This window comes from Protopterus annectens, chromosome 3.part1 (assembly GCF_019279795.1).
Source record: "Protopterus annectens isolate FY-2018-M chromosome 3.part1, PAN1.0, whole genome shotgun sequence".
In the NCBI taxonomy this organism is placed as follows: domain Eukaryota; kingdom Metazoa; phylum Chordata; order Ceratodontiformes; family Protopteridae; genus Protopterus; species Protopterus annectens.
Window position 1 is genome coordinate 1,337,790,577 of NC_056732.1, and position 27,415 is coordinate 1,337,817,991.

Below are 27,415 nucleotides of genomic sequence, written 5' to 3' on the forward strand. Positions count from 1 at the left end.
AATATGCAGATCAGTAGGAGAGAAGAGGAGGGATAGGGGAAAAGGCAACATTAGACCATACATTTGGAGCAAATGACAGTTAATAAAAGGAGTGTAAGAAGAGAAAGTGAATATGAAAGTATGGACTATACTGGAGCTATGTCATAAGAATATAGAACAGATAGAAATGGTTGTTTCATTTTATGTTAGTAAACAATGGCTAGATGTTTGATATGTAATTCTTGGTTTTGGGGAAAGACCACCAGTATCAAGTAAAAGACTTAGAAAATAATTTATGTTTAATGCTGATTGTAACTACTGGGTCAGTTGCTAGGAAATTAACTACAAAAGTGTACCATGCATGAGGACTGCACAATGATTGTACAATAAAGCAGCTGTTAATTAAAAAAAAAAAAAACCCAGCCTACTGAAATAATGACAGTGGTGACAGCATCCAACTCTATCACTGGACAGATCAGGTTTGGAAGAAATCACAGCTGTTAGCATCCCCCACCTATGAACACACACACACACACACACACATATATATATATATATATATATATATATATATATATATATATATATATATATATATATATGGTTTCACTTGAAACCATCGAATTAACACTACGTCGAGTCTCACATCATCGAGACTACAACGTCGTAAACTCAAACCAACGAAAACTGAAATCATCGAGATTCATACCATCGAGTTTAAGGTATACATGTAGCTATACTGTCAGAGTTCCATATATGTTTGCTACATAGTGTATATTCGTACATACCTTCTAATTTTTAGATTTCCGGTGCAGGTAATTATTTAAGTGGTTTTGTCACTTTAAAGAATTAGATCATAGCAGAGTAAAATGGCAGAACACTCAACGTATCGCCCTGGTACTATAGGTATGTTGTACTCGGTGACAAAATCGCAGCGTAAAAAGGACATACTTCTCATAGATGGATTTGTGTATAACTTAGAACGTCCTGTAGATATGAAAAGGTATTGGTGTTGTAAGCAAAAGCATGTTAATAAATTTAAGGGACGTTGTGTAACCATATCAATGTCTGATGGGGAAAAGTTATGCAAAAGTGCTGCTCATAGTCATACCGGAGATCCGTCAGAGGTACAGCGATATCAAATGTGTACTTATTTAAAGGAGAAGGCTGTAATGTCTCGAGATACACCATGTCTATGTATATAAAAGATGACGGTGTGCTGTAAAAGTATTCACTTTAGTTTTATGTGGTACTGTTCTCTGCAGCCATATGTTTGCATTGCGTTGTTTTTGGTTATTTGGAATACGATTAAATTATTGAGGTATTGGAATACACTTGCAATATTCAAATGTTACGATGGCAATACTGAAGTTATGTCACAGAGGATGATTACGTGTGATGCTAATTATTGTTTTCCAACTATATGGGACTTTCACAGGGTGTTGTGCGTGTTTGTCTTTGACATTTCGATGTTTTGGTAACACGCACATATTCTTTATAGTGTTGCTTTCAGTCTGTGATGTTATGCACTTTTTTTCGACGGTTTGCAACTCAATTATTTTAGTTTTCGTTGGTTTGAGTTTACGACGTTGTAGTCTCGATGATGTGATACTCGACATAGTGTTAATTCGATGGTTTCAACTGAATATATGTATATATAAAACAAAAGCCTTTCATACCTAAAGCTATTTACTGACTCCCTCACTTTGCCCCTCAGCACCCAAAAGATTCCTCTGGAGATGGACCCAAGGTGTGAATATGTACCAAATTAGCCAAGACCAGGCAGACAAAAAGTCAAAGTAAACAGTATGTACTGATTTCTTGTTCATTTTTTTTTCTAACTTTCTCAAAATTCACCAGGCTTAGCAGGCAAGACCTGCCCTTGACAAACCCAAACAGACTAGAGTCCAGTGTTTGTCTCTTACCTATGCTATCATTTATGATTTCCATGATTATTTTCTTCATAGTCTTGTACAGTAGGCTCATCAGGCTAAAGGGTCAGCAGTTTCCCGGGTCCATAAATGGCACACCCTTGTGCAGTAGTATAACTGTTGCAGTCCTCCATTCATTAGATACAAAGCCCATTTGGAGGTTGTGATGCTAGAGGGACCAATAGTTTGTTTCATTCTTTTAAGGAGGCATTTTAAGATATCAACAGGATCCATTGATGCGCTTTTCTTGGTCTGGTACAGCACCTTGCAGACCTACTCTAGTGATGGCTGGGGGAGAAATGGATGTCGGAATTTCCTGAGGAATATCTGGAGGGGGGTGGGAGAGGGGGAGGTAAAATTTGAGCCATATTTGTCAGCCAGGCGATTAGTTATATCTTCAGGTTTTGTGTAGCTGCCACCATTTACAATTGATTTGGTACATGGCTGTGTACTGCCTTTGAGGTTTTGGACATGCATTAAGAAATCTTTGTAGTTGTCCTTGACATGGGCAATTATTTTTACCTCAAATTTAGCTTTTGTGGACTTTATTAACTGCCAGAAATGTTTGCTTAGTCTGATGAGGGCGCTTTTACCTTACTGTTTATTTCCACTCTTAGTTCTTGCCATGGGTTTCTTCCTTTTGTTGTATAGAATATTAATGTCAAAATTACACCAGGACAGCTTATTTTTTTGCACTAGCTCTGTGGTTATATTGGGTAAATACAGCAATTTCTATACAGCTGTTGGTTCTGTGAACATGTATGAATAAGCAGCAGTAGTATTCTCAGGGCTGGGGGCTTGAAATTTATTTAGGTTGGGAGGTTTGACTTGGAGTAATTCTTAAAGGTTCATCAGTTTCCCCTGGATTTACATTTATCTCAAAGTAGACAGCTTTATGGTCTGATCACACTAGTGAGGACATTACATGGTGGGGGGGGGGGGGGGCAGCATGAATCTGAGGATCAGTGAAGGAAGCTTGAGCTCCTAATGGGTGTATAAACTACCTGGTCCAGAGTGCTGGGGTTTGTAAAGTCCATGAATCTCTGGGCCTGTATGTTGGGTGCCTTGTATGATTCCCAGTTTATACTGGTAGCTGAAGTTGCCCATGAACATGGTGTTGAGTTGGATTGGGAGTGTGTCAAGTGCCTTTTAGCAAGTGTTATGGTTTTCCTGGATCATTGATGGGAATCTATAGCTTGCAATGATATTGTAAGGGAGCTTATTCATGGTGATTTGGATGTGGAGAAGCTCAAATCCATCATGTTGACAGACTAGCCCGGGGTGTGTTAATGTATAAACACCTCCATGTTTTGATGCCTTCCTGTGCAGTAGCTGGTCTATGTGTGGAAGGCATTATAGGCCTGCATAGCCAGGATACTGTCTGCAGGTTTAAACCATGTCTCAGTGACTTCACAGATGTCTACATTCTCCAAGATAAGGAGAGCCTGCTGGGAGTGCAGTTTCCTGTTCAAACTCCTGGCACTGAGCTGTAACACTTCAGATTTTCCTGGTTTGGTACAACTATGTCGAAAGGTTTATTTGGCTGGCAATGTCTAAAAATGCAGTATGGGGGTGAAAAAGGTTTTAACCAATATTTGAAATCCCATTGGGGATAGCTTCAGACCATTCCTGGCAAAACAGCATGGTCTGTCAAACATATCCTCCTAAGCTGACAAATATTGTACCCCCCTTGAATGACACCATAAGTTAAGCCAATTGTTGAAATCATAGGTTCATAGGTTCATAGGTAGGTACTAGGCTATCTGCCCGAAGGCATTTATAAGCCTAGCCAGAATGTATTGGCTTTCGCTGCCCCTTAGATTAGTTCCCTGTGCCTCTGTCCAGCAGAGCTATTGAAGTGATCCCTGGGGTAAACTTTCTGTTTCCCATCCACTCATCAAGGTTTCTCTTGAAGAGGGTTACCGAGGAGCTCTGCCTAATGTAGATTGGAATCTTGTTCCAGAGTATGGGAAGTCTCTGGGACAGGAATCTATCCCTCCAGCACGTCCTATTTATTGTTGTGGTGAGGTTTAGATCCCTAGAGCGTGTGGCTCGATGGGATAGGGTTTTCTTTAGGTGGAGCATGTCCATCAATTCTGGGTTGGACATGGCCTTGTATGTCAGGCAGAGATCACCTCTGAGTAGGCGGTATGCAACCGAGTACAGCTGGAGTTTCTTCAGTCGAGCTGCATAGGGCATCTGCTTGAGGCCAGTGATCCTCTTGGTGAGGTACTTCTGTGGTTTTTCCAGTTGTTGCAGGTGTCTTGTAAGGTACATCCCAAATGGGGCATTGTACTCTATGATGGGTCTGATAAGTGATGCATAGAGGGGCCCAATGACCTCTTTCAATCTGGATGCAAACCCTTTTGTGATTAGGTGGGCCACATAGAAGGATTTTCTAACCACTTTGGCTATGTGATTATCAAAGGAGAGGTTACTATGTACTTGGGTCCCCAGATCCCTTATTACGTCTTCCATATTTAGGGGGCTACCACCTATGTAGCAGTTTGTGGGTACTTTGTTTTTTCCAAAGGGGATGACTATGCACTTTTTGGCATTTAGCTTGAGGCCTTGGTTTTGACACCAGGTATCTGTCTCAGAGAGACCCTTTTGGAGGATGTCTGTGACAGCCAGAGAGTCAATTATAGCCCCTAGTTTGCAGTCGTCTGCGAACTTGGTCAGCCATAGCCCTCCTGTGCTTGCCTGTACCTCTGAGAAGTATATGCCAAACAGGGGGGGTCTTAGGACTGAGCCCTGAGGAATGCCACTTGTAACCAGTTTAGAGTCAGACCTAGCTCCTGCAACTCTTACCATGTGGGTTCTGTCCATGAACCAGTTGGCAACCCATCTCGTGACATAGGGGTTTATGTTCAAGCTGGTGAGCTTGTCTATAATACCTGAGTGCAGAATGGTGTCAAAGGCCTTTACAAGGACTAGGTAGGCTGTGTGGACCACCCTTCCCTCATCTGTAGCCTTGGTAACTGTCTCAAAGACGTCCACCAGGTTTAGAAGGCATGATCTGCCCTTAACAAAGCCGAACTGGGTAGGGTCCAGTGTTTGGAGGTTTCCAATGTCTCTGTTAATGAGATCCATGATGATGCGCTCCATAGCTTTGCAGACCAAGCTAGTCAGGCTTATAGGCAATAGCTCCCGGGGTCCATTGTGGCTCCACCTTTGTGGAGTGGAATAACTGTTGCTGTGTACCACTCTGTGGGCCCGTAGCCTGTGGAGAGGCTGGGTTTAAACAGTGTGTTTAGGTGAGGGGTTAATTCATTTTTGAGCTCATGTAGGACGCAGCCTGGGACACCGTCCGGTCCCATTGATGCTGTGTTTTTGGCTTTGGAGAGGGCTGTTTTAACCTGAGTGTCTGTGATTTCAGGGGCACTACATTCTTCTGGTATAGTTATGGGCCCTTTTGGGGGTGAAAGGGGGTGAAGTTTGCACTGAACCTGCCTGCCAGGATGTTGGCTATATTGGTCAGTTCAGTGTATTTTGTGCCATTCTACACTAACCGAGCAGATCTGAGAATTGCCACTTTGATTCTTGACATAGCTAAAGAATGCCTTGTGGTTATCTTTGGAGTCCATGGCAATTTTTCTTTCGAAGCTAGCCTTGGATGATTTTATGATGGAATGTAGTTTCTTGCTGATACTGATCAGGGATGTCTTCCCTTCTTGGGATTTTAGTCTTTTCTGTACTAGTTTCCTCCTTCTGTTGTATAGCTTGTTTATGGCAGAGGTCCACCAGACTGGTTTCCTTTTCTTGGAGGAGTGAGTCTTGGTTTTGTTTGGGATAGCAAGATCCATGCATTTTTGTAGGTGCCCGTGGAGTGCATTTTTTGCAGCTTGGACAGCATTATCCTTTAGCATGGGGGATTTGAAACTTCCCACCTTGGTCTTAAGAACGTGAAGTTTGCTTTTGAAAAGTTTTTCACAGTGGTTTCTTTGACCGGGGGTGGTGGCGGAATGTGGATGTCTGGAGTGATTAGTTTATGGTCAGATCTAACCAGTGAGGGGTTGACCTCCGGTGTGGGACACCAGTCGCCCATGTTGGTGGGGGTGTTGACCAGTTGATCCAGGGCATTTGAGTTTATAAATTTTAGGAAATGTTGGGCAAGGGAGCTTGTACTTGAGTAGTTCTCCCAGTTAATGTTTGGGTAATTGAAATCACCCAATATTAGGGTGTTTGGTAGGACCTTTATGTTTCCCAGTGTTTCCAGGACATGGTGGGTGATCTGTAGCAAGCTATAATTTGAATAGCAGTTTTGCCCATTGGTAGTTGCACGTGGATTATCTCTGAAGCATCGTGCTGTGCCACTAACCTGGAGGTGTGGGTATCCTTGATGAATATGGATACTTCCCGCCTTTTTTATTTCAGTCTGGGTTTTGTGGCTGAAATGTATGGTATGAGTTGTAGCCTGGTAGTGCTGGGTTGCTCTCTGGAGCCTTAAACCAGGTTTTTGTTACTGCACATATATCGATTTTTCTCCATACTGAGGAGTGCCTCGAGTGCATGCATTTTTATGTTTAGACTTCTGACATTGAGTAGCATTACCCTCAGTTTTTTGTTACTTGTGCTATTTACGATGGTGGGTTTGTCTTTTGAGCCTTGCCTAAAAAAGGCACTATGGGGGTGGCAAGAGCCTTGGCCAGTATTTGAAAGCCTAATGTTGACAGGTGCAAGCCATCTCTAGCAAAGCAGTGTGGCTTGTCGAACATGTCATCCCAGGCTGACAGACACTGGATCCCCCTCGAATGACACCAGAAACTTAGCCAATTGTTGAAATTCATAATTTTTTCTCTATACCATGGTATAATTCTTGGTGAGGGCAGGATGCTACTCAGGGTCAGGGTCATAGCGGCCTGGACTACGTGATCAGAGAGCTCCTCCATGTCTCTTTTCATGTAGTCCAGGGAGGTATGACTCAGGTCATTCACACCAACATGGACAATGACAGAGTCATATTTGTACTTGTTCTGGTGTGACCTGAGTGCTTGTGTTATGTGGCAGATCCTGGAACCCGACAGGCAGCTAACAGTAACCTTCTCCTTGTTCAGCCTAGTGAGTGGGACGTCAGTGTGCCTAACTATAGAGTCACCTATTACTAGTGTGTCAGGTATGCTATTTTGCCTTAAGGGCTGTGATTGTGTGGCACACAGGTTTTGTGAAGTATGTGTTTCATGGTTTGTGTTGAGGGGTGGAGGTTGCTTGGATGTCTGCTTTGGAGGTCTCTGTTTCTTCTGCAGATTTTTATTTAGGGCCTCCGGGTATGTTTTCCTGTATTTATGTGTGTTTTTTGTCGGTGCTGGTTTCATAGGTCTATGTGAGACTGGTGGTGTGATGCAAGTAATTCCCTTATCCTCTTGACTGCCTGGTCCAGTCTTGAGTTGAGAGAGCTTAGCCTCCAGTTTGGTTGTATAATTGCATCTCCCGCATGTATTAGTGTTTGGTGGAAGGAGGAGAGAGTTGTCTGTGTACATAAGGCAATTATAACATTGCCTCAAAATGCCCAGATTCACCAGTTGGACCGGAGAGTACACCTGAAACTGACCTTTGTACATGCCTGGATAGGTACAGTGAACTGTTTTACTGATTGGCTGGTAAGGTCAAATAGATAGCCTTGTCCTTCTCTACAGTATAGGGGGGGTCTAGTGCTATGGTTTATTAGTGCTTGCTATGAGTTCAATCAATTATTTTCTGTTCATATTGTGGCATTGTCCTTGGAGAAGCTAGAATGCTGCTCAATGCTAGGTTCATACCAGCCTGGAACGCATAGTCCAAGAGCTCAATCATGTCTCAATTCATATAGTCCAGGGTGGTACTTCTCACACCATTAACACCCATTTGGACTATGACTGAGTTGTACTTAGGGTTAAGTGACCGGAGTGCATGAGTGATAGGATAGATCCTGGCCCGCGATAGGTAGCTGATCAATACTCTTTGCTTAGCCTTGTGAGTGGGATATCTGTCTCACTATGGAGTCTCCTATGACCAGAATACTGAGTTGTGTAGTGTTATGCCTTATGGGCTTACAGGTTGATACACCATGGGCTGCAGCAGTATTTCCTTTCTTGGGTGTTGTTTCTATGGAGTGCTCTTGAGGTTTCTGAGGACTTTTGTGTGTGTGTGCAGTATCAGGGAGGTCTTTGTGGTTTGGAAGATTACATTTAAAAGCCTCAACATATGTGGGTCTATGTGACTGGTCTGTACTATGTTTGGTGGGTGTCATGTGCATGCTACTCACAACCTGTTTGGTAGAGTAAGTACTTGTAGGCAAGAGCCTTTATGCATGCTGTTTTCTTACCTAGGTCCTAATAATACCTTTTTTGCCTCTCTGTGGCACTGCTGTACCACTTTGACTGTATACTTTCTTGCTGGTGACACGAGGGTCATTTCAATTTGGTGGTCTCCCTGAGAAAAATTACTGACTTTTCTCTCATTTAGGCAAGTTTGCTCTGAAAGCCATTGAATAGTAAGAAAGGACACAACTGGCAGCTTAAATCTCTTTTCCATAAGAAGGAAAACAAATTTAAGCTACCAGTTTGTCCGTTGACATAACTGAAATACACATGGATCTTTTTGATTCGTGTTCTGAGGAGTTTGTTTGCATAAATCTATGCCAGAACCATTCTTATCTTATCACTTTAATGCTGTTTGACTCTGTGCAGGTAACATTAGGCAAACAGAAAGAACCTTGGATAGAGAAGTACTGGGGTCCATTGTTGTGCTTGTTCAGCTTACAGCATAACTGAAATACACATGGATCTTTTTGATTCGTGTTCTGAGGAGTTTGCATAAATCTATACCAGAACCATTCTTATCTTATCACTTTACTGCTGTTTGGCTCTGTGCAGGTAACATTAGGCAAACAGAAAGAACCTTGGATAGAGAAGTACTGGGGTCCATTGTTGTGCTTGTTCAGCTTACAGCAGATTCCTGTAATGTCCCAATCATGGTATATACAGTTTAATTTGATACTTGAATTAAATTAGCATTGCATCTTTTACAGTAGGTTTTATGAATGTTTTTCTCCATGCTGCTTGCTAACCATTAGGTCTTGCTAATGATCAGTCCTTCTTCACTCCTTGGATAGGAACCAATCCTAGAGATGTCATACATGCAGTCATTGAGGTTTTCTCTTAATGACCCTAAACCCCCCCCCAGCTGGCTGACATAGGTGCCTCCATCACTACAGGTGCATCCTGTACTCTCCCCGTGCTATATGTGTGTTCTTCTGCACACATGCTTCATGACAGCTACAATCGCTGTCTTGCAATCACCAACCCCACATTCCCTGGTCTTAATATCATTGTGAAAATGCAAGGTTAAGCAGTCAAACAACCAGAACCACAATCTCCCTTTTCCCAGGGTGGGTGACTCATCATAAGCTGCTCACTCACCCTCCCCTGCCTGGCTCTTCTAGTGCTCTTGCCAGTAATCAACCTCAGGTCACCTGGCTCGTAGCCATCCTTTATACCTCTGTGTCTTTTGGGGGAGTGGGGTCTGGGTGTATACTTTTATTTAGCTATTTTAATGTATTTGGTTACTAGGAAGGTCCCACTTGAGGCTCAGGAAGAAAAGCCTCAAAAACACATTTAGTGAAAAAAATTACAAAGGTGGTTCATCTCCCAGGCCTCTTGCTTGTAAATGTTTTATCTCCCAAGCCCCTGCTTACACTTATCGAGGGTACCAGAACGTGTCAGAGATTTGTGATGCATAGCTAGGTTTAAAAACGCCCTTGTGGCTAATAGCCTAGTAAACATCTGTGAAACCTATGAATCTAAGAGATTATAGCAGACACTTTGTCAGGACAAACAATATTTGAAGTGCAGTTATTACAGATTCAGCATAGACTAGGTGTGTATGTGTGTGTGTGTGTGTGTGTGTGTGTGTGTGTGTGTGTGTGTGTGTGTGTGTGTGTGTGTGTGTGTATGTGTGTGTCAGAAGTAGCTTTTGTCAAAGAAGGAAAAGTTAACAAAAAAGTGGATTGCAGTAAAGAAGGAAATAATTTTACTTTTCCTACAGTCAGTCTACCACCTGAAGTTCATTATACTGATGCACACATTGTAGATTCACTGTAACCTGATTCATTGTTCCATTTATTCATGTTGTTAATTAATGTATTTTTAGTGGTGCTTTCTTTACCAATTTGTTATCTATAAAAAAAACTTCACATGTTATACCACAAATAAAAAAGAACCTGCATCAGTGGCAAAAAAGGGATATTGTTGTCACTACAGCCCAGGTGACTCAGGCTTGATTAGCTGCTTGCTTGCTTAATGATGCAACAAGGGAGGATGCACCTGTTCTGGAGTGAAATCACAGATTGTCTTACACCATTGGTCCAGGACACAATCCCTGCTGGAGAATGGGGAAAAAAATCAACAGTGGTGGGCAGAGCCATAGCTAGCAATCCTGTTGATGGTTCATAAAGGCTTTGCATGAAGGAGCACATTTTGAGGTGTTAAATGGACACTCGTACTCTCTATGGTGATGTAGGTGGAGCCCGTGTCAGTACCCAAGGGGAGGGGTTAGGACTATTCATGCATAATGGTCTCACAGCCAGACACTCGTACTCTCTATGGTGATGTAGGTGGAGCCCATGTCAGTACCCAAGGGGAGGGGTTAGGACTATTCATGCATAATGGTCTCACAGCTAGGATGCTAGTGAAAGAATAAACTACCTGAAGGTTGTCTGTATGCAGGCTATTGCTAATGGGTCCCACCCTAGCAGATCTGAGGGAAAAAGATGCCCCACTCCAAGGGAACAAATGAGCTTGAGTCCATGAGAAGGTTGGTTGGTTGGCAGGTGAAGGGGAGAAGCACACAAAAAATTCTGAGAAGGAACCTCAACTCATTGTAACTTTCATGGAAATAAAATGCACATTTTTTAAATGTAACAAAGTAAAAAAGTTTATAGAAAATGAATGGATGATCTGTTGCATTGAATATCTTAATAAACTTGTATGTGTTTTCTCAAGCCTTGGAATACTGCTTATCCAACTCTGTATTAATGTCAGTAAACTTTTTTCCCTATTCTTGTATTCGTACAGGGTGCAGGAACAAAAGACAGATCACTAATTTGGATCATGGTGTCTCACAGTGAGATAGATATGCTTGACATATGTGATGACTATAAGAGAATGTATGGTGAATAACCGTATACAGACATTTCAGTAAGGTCCATTCCTTTGAACTAATCCGAACAGTTATATTTTTAAGGACTTCTGTGTTAACATGTGAATTATTTTGTATGTAGTTCATTCCCCAGAAATTGATACCAGGAAGTCTAAAACCAGACAGAAAAAAATGTATACGGGTTTCATAAAGAATGCTAGTTAGAGGAGCAGTGCATCACGCCAACTTGCTGTGAAGTCAGATACACTGAACTATGACATGCCATTTTAAAACTTTCTCAATGGGGCTTCACTTTCACCTACAACTTTTTACTGGAGAGAGACCCCTGGACCCGCTTTCATTCTAATCAGCTAAGAAGTTACTGCATGTTGGGGAAAGGGATGCAGTCACTCATTAGTGGCTCATGCAGTTGGCAAAAAAAAAAATGTTTCATAAGCCTGTCATCATTAAACTGTAAGAGTATACTATCCCTTAAGAGAAGTCCATCACCACTTTGAAGGCCATTTAGTAAAGGGTGCAGAGGTGTGATTGTGTGAACTTCTGTATTGCTTACTGTCAAGCTAGATCTTCACTGGCTTTTCCAAGGAATTGTGAGATATGGCATAAGTGACAGGCTTGATAACATCATTTATTTGTTATAATTTTATTGTCTGGGCAATTCTACTGAGACTCTGGCCCATTCTCATGGGAGACCTGAGGTGGCATTTATGTTGCTTAAGGGAAATTTCTTTCAAAGATAGACAATTTGTTGCCATTGGATCTTTAACAAGACATCTTGAACTATCACTGACTCAAGCATGTAGGTCCTCAATTTAAACTTCCTTTTGAAATATACATTTCATGACTCCAGTAACCCCCCAACTACACTGCAGTGTTTTTACTGAAATACGAGTCCAAGCACTTGTTGTGGGAATAGAACCCATAGCCTTATTCCCTATATCAAAGGTGATGTGCTACTTGCTGAGCCACTGATGCTAACATTTATATGAGGAACTTAGAAAAAGCATTCCTTTTGGAAGTTTATTGTGCAGTTATAGTTTTTTGCAGTGTATATATTTCCCAACACACATGCGCACACACACTCCCACACACACAGATGCACACACATGCACACACACATTTTTCTTATCGTCTTTCTTATGTGTCATAGTATTAATCTCATCCCCTACAGCCTTTTTCCAAATGAAGACCTAGAAAGGATATAGTGTTTTCTAACATCATTATGTAAATTTTGTATAATCTATAGTTTGAGTCAAATACATAAAAACTAATCAATTCTTCAAAATACAGAATTACAGTATAGATATATCACCAAAGAAGTTAAAAATTTATTTAAAAGAGATAACATGCTCCCTAAATTTATGTTCAACAATACTGTAAAAGTACAGATGACACATATGGCAAGATTAAATATTAATAATGATATATTGAATGAGCTATTTGAATTATTTAGCCTCTGTCTTTATTAACAGTAGACATGATAAAGAAAGAGTGATGCAGCATAGATCCCTTTTTTTTTTTGGGGGGGGGGGGTATGAGACACTTGTGTCTTTTTGAATGACACATAACAGTGTAGTACTGGTCAACAAGAATAAAAATTTAGAATGACCGTGAGATGCACTACGATGATACAAGGGGTTATAGGGAGGCGTTAGCATATTTTGAACAATATGGAGAGACTTAGGAATTAACTACTAAACAGCCCATCATTGGGTATGACGATCACATAATCTTAACAAAAAGGTATGTTATAAGAAACAGAACGAAAGAAGGCAAGGATAAGCCAAAAGGACAGATACTATACTATGTAATAAATGTCAAATATTAAGTAGGGTGCAGAGTAAAGGGGTGAGCTTATGTTAGGTGATTCTTGAAGGAGCATTTACAGCTGGCAGATTTAGTAAAATAATATGAGTTCTGAACACAGAGTAAGTATTCATATTTGTGATATTAGGTGGGAGGGATTACCAGAGTTTAGGTACTAGCACAGAGAAGATGCGATCACTTTAGTGGAATTTTATAACTGGAGTTCTATGAAAGGGGGCAGATGTGAGTAAAGATCTTATTTGTTAGTTTGTTTTTCTTACTCTTAGTTTCCTGGTAAGATAGGAAAAGGATTATTATTATTTTGTACTAATGGGAGGAAGTCATGTCTTTGTTGAATGGGGAACCATTTGGATTTTTAAGGACCAGAGCAGTGGGGTTCTTTTAAAGTACAAAGCTAATCTCTTTGAGGTGCTAGGGTAACAAAATGACATATACTTATGATAGTAGGTTGGAAAAAGCAAGGAATATGCCTTTCATTATAGCTCTTTTGCCTTAAGGAGTTAAGAGGTATGAGATTTTCTTGGCTCAGAATAGAGTTTTATTTATTTTGACTTACGTTTGTTGAATGTGATGCTGAAGTAAAGGCTTTAAATAAAGTAAAGGTTTTGATCTAGTCATATATCTAAACAGCAGATGCAGTTGGTTGTTGGTTATGGTACAGTTTTTCAGCAATTGCTTTGTGACAATTAAGATTTAAGGATATGAGCTAGTGTGAGCTGTCAAAAACATAGCTGTTGTGTTGGTGATGTTTAGTAATAAAGGAGATGTTCTGCAGTCAAGATGTCAAATTGCAGAGTTCTTTGCTCAAGCTTTATTGTCTCAAGGTGTAAGTTAGGCCTGTAAACTACCATTTTGTCGGCATACAATGGTATTAAGGAGGAAATTTGTAGACATTGAGTTAACAAATAGTGATAATAGTACTATGGGCAAGAATCACCCCATGAGGTACTCCATATCTGAGAAGTATGTATATATGGTATGATGACCCAATATGACTCTATAGCTCTCTTGCTGAGGTAGATTTTAAACCAGTTTGGTGCTGTTGGGGTGGTACTTTCATTTATGAGGGTTGTGTGGAATCTGTATAGAGTATGATATGGGGAACCGAGTCAAACACTTGTTAAATCTACAAAGGTTGCTCCTTCGAGGTCGGCCTTGTGTAATAAGGTATGATCAGTTATGCTCTGAAGTTCAGTCTTGGTGCTTTTGCCAGTCCGGCAACTATGTTTTTGGGAAGAGAGTTTAGCATATTTCTCAGCTAACTGGAAAGTTGTAAATAGACCCTAAAGTGGAGAAATGAGATGGGTCTGAGGCCAGACAGAAAGATGAACTTGAAGATTGTTGGTATGGGGGTGACTATAGCTTTTTCCCAGATAAAAAGTGTTTTTTTTTCTGTCATGGAGAAAGCTTGTGTGTTGTACAGGTGGTGACCTCTACAAAAATGTATAAACCACAGATGCAAATTTTCTAGTCCTGCAGGTACATCATAAGGCATTTTTAAAATTATTCAATTATTTTGAAGTTATTGCATTGGAAATAGAAGATTGACCGTAGAGGGAAGACTTTTCTGTGGAATGGATGTAGCTAGAGTCAGAGGTGCTAGAAAATAAGTCTAAGGGCAGAGATGATCCAGTGTGGTTTGAACATGGATATGTCTGGATTGTTCTTTGTTTTGCAGCAACTTAGATTGTAACATGGTTCAAAAAAGCTTCTAGCATGCCTAGAAGTCGATTGCTTTTATACAGAATAGTCACATTTCTGCCTTCTAATAACTTTCTTTGCTAAGTTTTATAGGGGTAATAAATCTTGCTTGGCTTTGAGGGTCTTGAGAAAATTTATAATTAAATAAACCTTGATCTCTTAGTTTGAGAAGGCATTTTATTTATGAGTGAACCAAAGGCCGATTTTGGGCTTTAATAGTTTTGTTATTATGGCGATGTAACTGTTTTGAATATTGTCAAGGATATCTGTTAGTTTACACATGCACCTATGCAATCACACACACACACATACATAGATGGGGAAGTTAGAGTAATGATCAGCTAGTGTGTTATGTTGCAGTGAAAGGAAATCTACAGCACTGAGTTTAAGCACACGCAAACCAGAGGAGAATATACAGACTTCATAGATCCATAGTAACCAAAAGTCAGGAAAGAACATTGGACCCTGGAGCTGTAAACCAGAAACCACAGCCAGTGAACTACCATGCTGTTTTACAGTAACTTGACATGGCTTTCTCTCTTAAAAAGGAGTAATAGTTTGACGGCTTTGAGGCATACCTCTCAAATGACCAGATTTTTGCAGAATGTCCAGACGTCTTCTTCATTTTTGGTCTGTTTTTCATAAAATCCGTGATTGTCTTCAAATCACTGAGGAATGAAGGCAGTAAATAATAACTGACATTTGAGTTTCAGACTTGATATCCTTCAGAAAATGCATGCTAACATAAAACCTGTTATTCTTGCAAATTTCTGTGTTTATAACAGCATTATTTAAAATCCCTCAGAAGGAATGTGACTTGTTTGAAGGGGAAGAACCCTTCTTTCTTTTACAAGGCTGGATGCCTGAACTCGTAGGCTGAGATAGGACTTGATGCAAACTTTGCCTCATAGTCAATACTTTTTCTGTGAGCTTCTTGAAATCCAGTATATCTATGTGCAACTGGATTTCATTTATTAGATTTATGAATTTGTTAAAGAGAGTACAGCACTGATCTGCATGGCCAGTATTCATGTTCTGTGCAAAGACAAAGGTAGGGATCATATACTTGTCCTATATACAGGTCTCTCAGGAAATGGACCTGTGAGAAGCAGTAAAGTCTGTTCATTGTACCAGTTTATTTGACTTGCCATGATCTGGCAGTCTGTCCTCTGATATGAGATCATGCTGTAAGAGAGTTGGATTAGCCGAGTCTTTTTTACTTGACTGCATCCCCACTTCCAAAGATCTGATATTCAGCCAACAGTACTTCAGTTTCTGTCTTGTATGCAGTGTTGGAGGACATGCTAACAACTGCTAGCTTGTATGCCTCCAAATGAGGTTGGGTGGAGGCTATGGAATGTTAAACATCTAACTCAGGAGCTAGAAAATTGCATCCTGAAAAATGGTCCATTTGAACCTGTTAGGCTCTATGTCAGCAGCAACTTCTCCTTTATGAGTATTGATCTCCCTCACCCATACCTTTTTTTATAACATTCCTTCCCAGAAGTAAAGGAATGTTATTAGGCAACCTGCATAATGGCCTTCAACTTTTTCTGAGATAATGACATACAAAGAGTGTTCAGATTCGACATGTAAAATTTGCATTCACATGTTAGTCATCTGTGATGTGTAACTCTCTCAAATAAAATAAACAATTTGAATCTTTATGTCTTTGTACAAGGACCTCATAACTGCAACTACAAAGGATTTTCAGGTTTGCACAAGACATGCATCAGGAAACTAACAGATTTCCTGTGTGACAAAGAACTAAAGATGGTGCAGGCCTACTGCCCCTCTTATCTGGGATGTAGGAGTGGGTTTTCACATTAGTGATGAATCAGCCAGCATGAGGGTAGTCATTTGATTGCAGTTAATTCTCCCTAGTCAGAAGCTATACTGCAAAAGTGATCCCTATAAAGAATATAAGATTAATCTCTATTACAGTAATGTTGTCTTGTCATCAAAAAACACAGCAAGCCCCAAGTTGTTAACTATGTTCAACTTCCAGCTGCCTAATGTTCAGTCATATTACATCTTTTGAACTGCTGCACAATGATCCTAATAATAATTATAGTATTCTGTGGATGTGTCTTTCATATACCCCTTAGTAGTTATTAACCCTATTATCTTATATGTATGTAATATGATAAATAAAGGTGCTTAAATGTTTACTGGATAGCACTTTGTGATTTGGGTCAGATGGCCATTATGGCAGTTGCAGCAGACCTTGAAAGTCTAAATGAGAAATCAAGTGTCCTGAGAATGCCTAGGTAATGCTTCTTTGTGGGGGTAAGTTCAACGGCCTATCCAGAAGAGCTTGTCCTATATATCTAGGGAATGTAGGGATGTGGAGTCCAAACAGACCATGTTTGACACTTCAGCAGTGAGGCAGCAGCAAGAAGCTGTGGCCAAAATTTATTCTGAACTTGTCATGGAGGTTACAGTAGAGATCACTGATGGATGACAGTTGTGATGCAGCCCATCAGGTTAACTAAAGGTCTTCCTCACAATACCTAGCAAGGGTGTCTCTAGATGTGACAGTTAATGAAAAGGCAATAAGACAGCAGATATGGGAATTTCTGAAGCAAAGACCAAGGTTGGAATAATTTAGTGAGGTCATGGAGATTGACTTTTGGATGGTCTCAAAAAAGTTTTAGCAAACCACTCAGGCAGTCACAATAGAATGGCAAGATATTTCCCTAACTGTTCTTAGCAAGGATAAATAAAATCTTTAACTATGAAGGTGACAGTGTTGAAAGATTGAAGGAACACTTTAGGGAACTTCCTTAATCTGGTGGATGTGCCCTCCTCTGAGGAGAACGTGCCAGAAACAGCTAGTGGAAATTGATCAGTTTTTGTAGATGAGATCAACTGAAGTGATTAAACAATTCTGCTGTAGCAAGGTAAGTGATGTGTAGGAGATCTGCCCCGAAAAGCCAGTAGATGTGCATGAGATCTGCCTGGAAATCCTGAAGACACTGTTAGTATGTCTAGTTTAACACTTCCATTTAGTGTTGCCTGGAATGTAGAAACAGTACCTGGCAAACTGAGGAAATAGTCCCTGTTTTCAAAAAAAGAGGAGAGAAGGAGGTGTTCCAGTTATATAGGGATCAAGTTTCTCTGGCCTGCCTGGGAAGCCTTTCACAGGAGTGTCATGAATGAGATTTCATCTAAAAGTCAAGACTCACTTTCAGGAGAACAATGTGGCTTCCATTCTGGCTGTGGAACATTGGATTAAATCTTACTCCTTGCCACGTTTGATAAGTTTGTTACTATTGTTTGTATGTCATTGTGGACTTGAAAAGGAACATATAATTGACTATACCAGAATCTTTTATGTCTATTTGAGGAGCAGGTGCTGTCAGCATTCTTGACATTAAGATGAATATATTCAAGGTGACCAGAGGATTCCACCGAGGATATGTCTAGCCTCATCTACTGTTCATAAATTTATGACGGGGTATCAAGGTGCAACCATGAACTGCAGATTATCCAGAGTAAAGGTGTGAGAGCTACATCCTTATTAAGTGCAGATAATGCTGTTTTTCTCTACTTCAGGTGACTGTGCTCTCCAGTGCAAACAAAGTATTTTGCAGTTAGGATGAAAATAAACCTCACTGACTCAGAAGTCATGGTTATCTTGCGGAAAAGAATGTACTACTCTCCACAGATGAGAGAGGAGCAGCTAGCTCAGGTGGAACAGTTCAAGTATCTTTGCATCTTTTTCACAAGTGAAGACAGAGGGAAGTGGTAGCTGACCAGTTGATGAATGCAGCAGCTATAGTGCAGATATTGTACAGGGCATGGTGCTGGAATGAGACCCAAGTTATAGGATGAAGCTATGTTGCTATCCTCACTGAAGATCACAATATAATGAATGAGACTCTGAATATTTGTGAAAGAAGTGAGGTTGCTCTGCTGGACAGCTGGTTTCACCAGCTCTAATACTGTGAGGAGCATGGCAATTTGGGAGGATCTCAGAATATATACATTGCTTGCCTGGGTTTAAAGAAGACAGCTGAGGTGGCTTGGGCACTTTGTGAGAATGATCCCTCAGGTAACTTCTGTGGCAGATGTACCAGACATTAGCCACTGGGAAGAGGCCCTAAACAGAGAAGGGTAGACCTCGGACATGTTGGAGAGATTACATCTCTCCACTGGCTTGGGAAGCCTGGGAATCACACAGGATGATCTAAAAAGCATTGCTGGGGACATGTAATTATTACCTTTTATCAAAAAGATGTAAGATTCTCAGTCAAGGATTGCATATTGTTTCAGAAAGTAGTTTAAATACTACTTCTTTAAAGCCACAGCCTCCAATGGGAAACAGGTGTTGTGGTTCAATGTGTACACTACTTGTTAGGTTCCCCTTGCATGTGGGCAAAACAATCAAGATTCTGCACCTGGTAAGTCATTCCAAAAATTAAAAATAGCTTGGGATTAACAAAGCTCATCAAGGTTAGGTCTCCCAAATGATTCATCAAGCCTGGCCTATCATTTATGTAGTCCATGTTGCCACATTATTTTCCTTCAGGAAATGCAGCAACTCTGGAAGTGGCTATGCATATGTGGCAGGTACAGAGTCCCCCCTCCCCCAACACTATGGTGTGAAAGTAGGTGATGCCTCTAAAAAAAATAATCCTTTACATAGTTGAGCATTTTTTAATGATATGCTTTGGTTGAAAAGGTTTGACTGAGTAATAAATGGTGAATCCACATTTTGACCAATGGACTCATGTCCAGATTATTTAACTATACAGCAGATTTGTCTGATTCCATGAGTAAAGATTCAAGCTTTAGAAGTATTTTCACATCTTTTATGGCAAAGGCAATTGTACTCTGATTCACAAAGTTAATATGAATCTGTGCTTTTCACATTTCACTAGTCCTGTACCAGAGCAAAGACACAAAGGGATCAGTTAAGATCTGCAATCATTGTGAGGGACCAAATCTGGCAGATGAGAGAAAAGGTGGTTACAGTACAGCAGTGCAGGTCATGGGTTAAAAATGAGCAGATTCAAAAGGCATTGATGATTTTGTTGCCAATGGTGGTGAGCTGTTCACCGAGGGCAACAGATGTTGCTGTCATTATTCCCAAGCTCCTGGGCCATTTTAAGAGGGTGGGGGTATAGCTCTAGACAGGGAGAAGGCACGTTTCTGGGCAGTAGATAAATCTTTTGTTTTAAGGGCTGCACTGTACTGGGAACCAGAAGTACTTCTCCAGACTTACTGTGACCCTTGTTAGGGAATGGTTCAGGCTAGAACTAATTCTAGAGAAGCCTGGTGAGGGACAGTAGGTAACTCTCAGTGAAGTAAAGGGATAGCAAAAGCATGCTCTGTTGTAAGGCCAACAGTTTGGTGAAGACCCGAGTCATAGGAATGTAGTAAGCTTACAGCCTAAGGGTCATCATGAAACTCGGCCATAATACCAGAGTATAAGCTATTGCGCACTAACTCCTCCACCTTAAAAGATCACTACCACAAACCTGTTGGATACATCAGTGGTTTTCTATCTAATCATATGGGCTGGTTTTAATGACTTATAGGGATATGCTTTGTTCATTGTGTAAAAAAATGAATCAGTTCTATAGCTAGGAATATACTAAGCTATGACTCTGTCATGTCAGCAGGTGTTGCTGATTCTGAGGTGGAGGTTGGAATCTTAGAGGAGGTATTAGATAAGCTATTAGTTCCACAAGGCAAAGACAGAAGGATAAAGAAGACAGGCATGAGATGCTAGCAACATTCTATTCATCAGTCCACTGGGCATCAAAGGCAGGTGGAAGGAGGACTTCAACTAGCTTCTGAATGAAGAAAACTCCACAGAAGCCATACTGCCCCAGACACAGCACACAATGGAAGAAGAAGAAGAGTCCACTCTAGAAGAAGTAAGAACAGCAATAAGGAAAATTAAGTCAAGGAAAGCAGCAGTCTGAAATGAGGTCACAGCAGGTATGATCAAGATGATGGCTGAGTTAGAAATGGCCCTAGAGGGTACTCATATCAGTACAGAGAGACCAGTTTATCTCAGATAACTGAAGAATAAGTATATTAGTGCCAGTGTACAACAGCAAAGGGGACATTCACAGTTGTGGCCAATAAAGAGATAAACTTCTGTAACATTGCATGAAAGTTCTAAAGAGAGTGATTAATAAATGAATATGCAAAGTTGTAGAAAGTAAGATGAGATATGAGCAGTTCAGATTCAGGTCAGAATCCAGCTCAACTGACTCAGTATTTGTAATGAGACAGTTGAGAAAAAGCTAGAGAACAGGTAAGAGTCCAAATGAGTGTTTCTAGACTTGAAGAAAGCATGTGACAAGTTTCCAAGAAAGCTGATTTGGGCAGTCCTGTGATGGTTCAAAATGCCAGAAACATTGGTTAAATTAGTGAAGGTTATGGACAAGGAACCAGTGACACAAGTACAAGCAGTGTTTGGACTCAGAGGGATTCCCATTGCGAATGGGTGTGCATCACGGTCCAGCAGTCTCCTGCTGTTCATACTGGTGATGGACTATATTAGCAAACAGGTTGGTGGGGACATATCAATAGAGTTGCTATATGCAGATGATCTGGCATTACAGCAGACTGTGAACAAGAAGCAGCTGATCTGGATTCTGACCGGAATCTGAACTGCTCATCTTCCGTCTTACTTTCTACAACTTTTGCAAATGATAGGAAAATGGAATGCAAAACTGAAGACACACAGTATGAAACTGGGCACAGATAAGACATTTGCAATGGCAACCAATGGGGAAATCAGACGAAGCTGAGAAATGAAATATAAGGGAAAACAGTGGAACAGGTTAACAGCTTCAGATATCTAGGAGGGGTGGTTGAGAAGAATGGAAATCTGAATGAGGAAGTCATGGCTAGAATCAGAGGGGCTGAAGCCAATTGGCACAAAGTGTCAGGGTTAAGGTGTGACAGAATTCCAGAGAAGATGAAGGGAAGGTATACAATACAGTGGTGCAAAAAGTGCTACTGTATGGTACAGAAACCTGGGCAGTGAAGGTAGAGCAGTTGAGGAAACCAGAGGTGGTAGAGGTGATGAGTGGTAGGATGCATACTATGGGATAGATGAAGAAATGACATCAGAGCAGAAGCCCAAGTAATTCCAATTACAGAGAAGGTCAACGATAAATTATGGTGGTTCAGGCACATGTGCTGGAAAGCAGATAAAGACAATCTGGTGAAGATTTTGGACAGACAGGAAGAAGGCTAGAGGAAACAATGTCATCCAGCAAAGGGATAAATAGATTGTGAGAGAAGACCTATGACAGTCAGACATGACTGTCAAAGAATGTAGGACAATGATACTAGACTTGAGAGAAATGGCAACTGTTCATGTGACACCCCAAAGCCATGTAGAAAAATGGGAAGAGGGGGGTTGATTATGATAATTGGTTCTGTAAAGGTGGAGGAGTTCAGAAATCACAGCATCTTTCATAGTTCAGTAAGCCAAACAATGGTCAGCTGACAGAAACCTGCTTGAAATAGTGAATAGAACAAGTTTTTGTGGTCTGTCAGGATAGCTTACATTGCTTAAAGCAGATATCCACTTGGTCAGGGAATACAGGGACCCTTCAAGCTGATCTAGGTGTCTAGATGGTACATCCTAAAAGTGGCACTGTATTCCAGGATGTATCTAATTAAGAAGTATAGTGGAACTAGGACATTTTTGGACTGAGAAGATATAGCTCTGTAAATAAGCCAAGTGATGTGGGACTTACTCATCAAGGATAAGATATGACAGTCAAAAAAGAGCTTATTGCTGACATGGGTGAAGAAGTATTTGATGACAGTGTTTACTTTAAGGAGAGTCCCAGAAATGTTGTGCAAGAATGTGGAGATGCCCTTACAAAAGATTACTGTAGTGCATTCTTCTGCATTTAGGGAGATACCTTGACTGACACACCAATCATTGGTATGGTCTAGGCCTTATTGGTCAGTTGTTCAAAGGGGGACTTGATAACTATACCCAGTTTACAGTCATTATCAAACTAGACAAAACCCCTTAACATGTGGTGCATCCTCAGAGGTAAATGCCAAAGAGGAAGGGACCCATGACAGAACCCTCTGGTGACAGGATGAGCCCATAACTCTCACAAAGTCCTATCAGTAAGCCAGTCTGCTGTCCAGCAGACTACAAATTGACTGAAACTGACTTTGTAGAATTTGTCTTTAATGCTAGCATGAGGTATGGTGTTAAAGGTATTGGCTAGGTCTAGATAGGCAGTTTGAGCAGCAAACCTCTCATCCAGAGCTTTAGTGACGTTGTTAGAGAAGTCACCCAGCTTAAGTAGACAAGACCTGCTTTTCCAAAATCAAACTGATCAGAGTCAGAGTTTGGAGAGTGTTGATGTCATTGTTGATCAATTCAGCAACAGTGTATTGCTTGGCCTTGCAAATTAAATAAGTAAGAATAATGTGTTTATAATTACAAGGGTCAGTCATGTGGCAACAATAATGTAGAGGTACCATGATTGTAGTACACCATGTTTTTAAAGCAAAGTTTGTAGATATGTTGAGGTTAAAATATTTTTTTTGGGGGGGTTCACAAGATGATGCTTAGCATTTAACAAGCAGCCAGGAAAATTATCAGGGCACATGGAAGTGATTTTAGTTTTGCTGAGACCTGATGCAACCTGTTGAGAAGGGATAATGGAGGAAGTGGTGGGGCAGTCAGAGTGAAACTGAAACTGAATTTGGCTACAAAGATATCAGAAGAGGATATGGGGACATAGTAAAAAACACCATTAAGATATGAACACTATAACTAGTATTATTAAAATCCTTAGTATTTGTTGCAAACCTGAATTCACATTCCCTAATGACAGATTTCAGGACTTTACTTAAAAGTTTAATATCTCCTTTATGGGGGGATTTATTAAAACAGATTGGATCATTTTCTTTTTCATTGAATAGTCTATTTATATGGGAATTCTACCTGTCTAGTAATATGGGGATTTTACCATACAGGTTTATATTTAAATATTTCACAGTACCTATGATGGATGGAGACAGTGTTCTCATACAGATTTCCATAAGGGAATATAACTCAGAGAAGTATACATTTGCATTCATTGCATCAGCTGCAGAAGTGACTGTAGAATTGTGCCATTTATTCTGGTCCAGACTGTCAGTGAGCAGTAAATAGTTGGCTTTGAAGAAGTCTCAAAAGGCAGTAAAACTGCTAGGGATTGTTATTTTAGTTTTCAAAGAGAACATTATAGTGAGGTTGTCAGATACGACTAGAGAAGATATGATACTGGGGAGAGGTATGGGAAAAGAAACAGCTTGTCAGAATCAGATGGAGAAGGTTTTCCCTAGGGGGGAATGAGAACAATTGAACAAGTTGTTTTAGAGAATTCACAATAATGAAATCAAGAACTCACTCAACATATTCATCATTTGCTGTCCCTATTTATTGGAACAAAAGCACTAAATGAATGTTTTTATTTCTGGGTTTTGTTTCTTGGTTGATTCAGTCAATTATATTTAATGGTGTTCTCCTGTTTGTCGCTTTCCTTGTTTCTGTACAGGTCTGCCAATTTATAGAGGAATAGTTATGGTAGAGCTGTAGCCTGCTTGTATAGGGCACCAGATTGCAGAACAACACTGGGTGCTAAGCAAATGTACATTGTAGCAAGCAGTTTGCTACAGTTATACCAGCCACTAAGCTCTTCATTCTTGACACCAATTACAGTATCAATTTTCATTTCTGAATGCATATATTGTAATAAGGCCCCATCAGTAACTAACACCTTGCAACTGTTCATATTCCAGCTACTCTTCTGATTTAAAGTCCCCCACAATGATAGAAACAGAGTTTCTCAAACTGATTTTGATATTCTATATGCTTCAAAGCAAACATAGTGGGGATCTGTAGTTGGCAATAATGCAACAGAAAGCATTATTTAGAGCCGCAGTAGTAGTTTCAGTTGGTGTCATGTAGGATCTGGTGAGTAATGATGGGATTCTTAGTAAATATTAATACTGCACCTCAGTTCTCTATGGTTGTGTTATAACAGGCATTGAACCCAGGCAAGGAGGGAGCATCAAAACCAAGTTTCAATAATAACAGGATTGTGTACTTTTTTACAGTATCAAGCTTGGACATTTTATTGCTCTAGTTTCTGGCATTGAGCAGTGCTAATTTTATGAATTCAAACTGGAATTTGCTATGGAGGTATGCATGTTAAGTTTGACTTTGCCAAAAGAGGCACCATGAGAGAGGCAAAAGCTTTTACCAGCATATGAAATCCATGAGCCATGAGGTGTAGATTACCCTGGTGAAACAGGAGAAAGCACTGATGATCTGGTCTCACCAAGGTATATGCCAGATCCCCTAGAGTGACACCAGTTAACTGGCTAATGGTTAAAGCCACTGATGTATTATTTGAACTTAGCAGTCATTTCTGGATAATGTACACTGATCAACAACAGTGGTTTCCCATCACCAATATCATAGGTAGAAAGCAAAAGCTCAACTGCATCTCTCTCTAATCTCCCTCAAGGTTTTATTCATATGGAATGGTGATGGGTCCCTAATCACAGCTCCAGAGAGACAGCTTACTGTAGTGGTAAGTGCAGTATTGGTGTACTTAACAGTGGGCCACCTATACAAACGCATTGGCTGTAATCAGCTGTGAGGAGCAAAGTGGTTCATACATTGTAAAACAATTGTATATTAAGCATCCCTATTCACTTGCAAGGAGGCAATCAGCAAAAAGGCCACTTTAGTAAAGGGGGCAGAAGAGAGTTTAAAGGGCATCAACTCCAACTGAAAGTACAGCCTACTCACTGTAATGTGCAGAAATACCCTGCAAGGCTCCCAAATACTTTCTGCCACTAGGTATCTCTTCTGTTTCATTCAAGTATCCAGATTCCCTACAGATGCAGTGAGACAAAGGCTTGAAGTGTGAGCATGCAAAGCTTCACTTAAATAATCTGAAAACTGAAGACACCCAGGTAAAATCAGTATGAGTCCCCAAAACACACATGCACACACTGTTGACTAAGAAAGAGGTAGGCCAAAAAGAAAAAAAAAACACTCTTCCATAAGGTGTCTATGGCTCTTTTGAAAAAGACTTGAGTATGAGCCAGAAGTTGAGTCATACACTAACTAGTCTCTCAGAGGAAGATGCGTCTTGACAGCCCAGAGTGATTACTGTTGTGCTGCTGTTTAATTAGCTGGATGTCGATGAAACCCATTAGTCAGCTACTTCAACTGCACCCCCAAACATAGACACTAGGCTGTTCCATTGAGTGATTTGGGCCTCTTCCTTTGTTCTGCTGATGTCATAGGTTCTGAAGAGTAGAACAGACTAGAACTGACTTCCTACCAACAGCAGCTATGAGGGGCTGTTGGAGTGGAACACCTTTCTGAAGCCTTCATAGGTGGGGATTCTTTACTAATCCCCTTTCTCCCCTCTATCCTTCTTTTAATACTAATTTTCAGTCTACACCCTACCGATAATCTCCAGTGCATCTCTTCCCTTCTATCATAATTTGTCAAGTCCTGTCCCTCTTCTGTTTCCTTTCCTCACCCTCTCTCCAGCCTCCTATTCTAAACTCCATGTTAAATCTACAGCAGGAATACCACTGCTGTTACTATGCTGTTAAGATTATAGTTTACACTGTTAAGACTGCTGTATATGGCATACTTATTTCGGAATATATTCTTGGTAATTACAATACAATGACCTGGCACGAATCTTGCAGTTGTTTCTGCCTTTTGATTACAACTCTTGGAATGAGAACTTTCAAGATGGCTGCACATTGAGAAATTGCTTAATTCTAGCTCTCCAACTATGAAAACAGAAACTTAGCAGAGAAAGCCAGTGGACTTAGATTTCCTGGGTACATTTCAGTAACTGGTTAGTAAGTGCACTGCCTGGATGCCAGAAGAAAAAAAGAAATACAGAAGATTTGAAGAAAAATCAGCTACAAAACGTGATGAAAAAACACTGAGTAGGAAAAGTACTGCAGCTCTTCAGCAAAATGCAGTGCAAGCTCCAGACATAACTTCCACTAACTTGAAGGAAAGCATAAGACAACTGCACACAGATCTGGTTAAAATAAATGAAACACTGATGGAGTACTGTTTTACCTGAGAAGCTGGAAGGAACAGACTGTATTCATTTTATGAAAGCACAAATAAGCAACTGGACTGGTATTCCACAACAGGAATTGTTAATTGAAAGGGTACATTGTGTGTATGCTCCAAACCTGGCTGAGAATACAATGTAGACCTTTAATAGTAAAGATGTAATCTTACCAGCAAAATGAGTTGATTCTGACAAAACTGTGGCAGAAGCACAAAGTACTAAAAGTGGGAGACAGCAGAGTGTTTGTGGAGAATGACTACTCCTTGTACACTAGGCAGAAGAGGAGTAAATGTATTCCATGTGTGATGCCCCACCACTGGACGAGTAATCAAGGAGCGTGAATCCTCACCCCTGGCAACAGTGGGGGAACATTCACTGGGAGAATGACAAGCACACACACAGTATTTTCAGATGCATCTCTGCATCAAGTGCAATTTCCCTTAAAAGCACACAGAGATCATAGTCAGTCCGGAGCTGGTTTCTCACTCTTTCTCCAGATCCCCAGTAAGACTCCCCACTGGCACAGCTATAGAGTTGAGATCTCAGCTGAGTGACCCAGCCAAGTCCTCCAGCTCCCTCTCTGTCCAGCCAGTGCTTTGTGTCCCTGCCCAAGTAGCTGGCACACACACACACTCTTTGAGGTTTGATTTACACACACACACACACACACACACACACACACACACACACACACACACACACACACACACACACACACACACACAC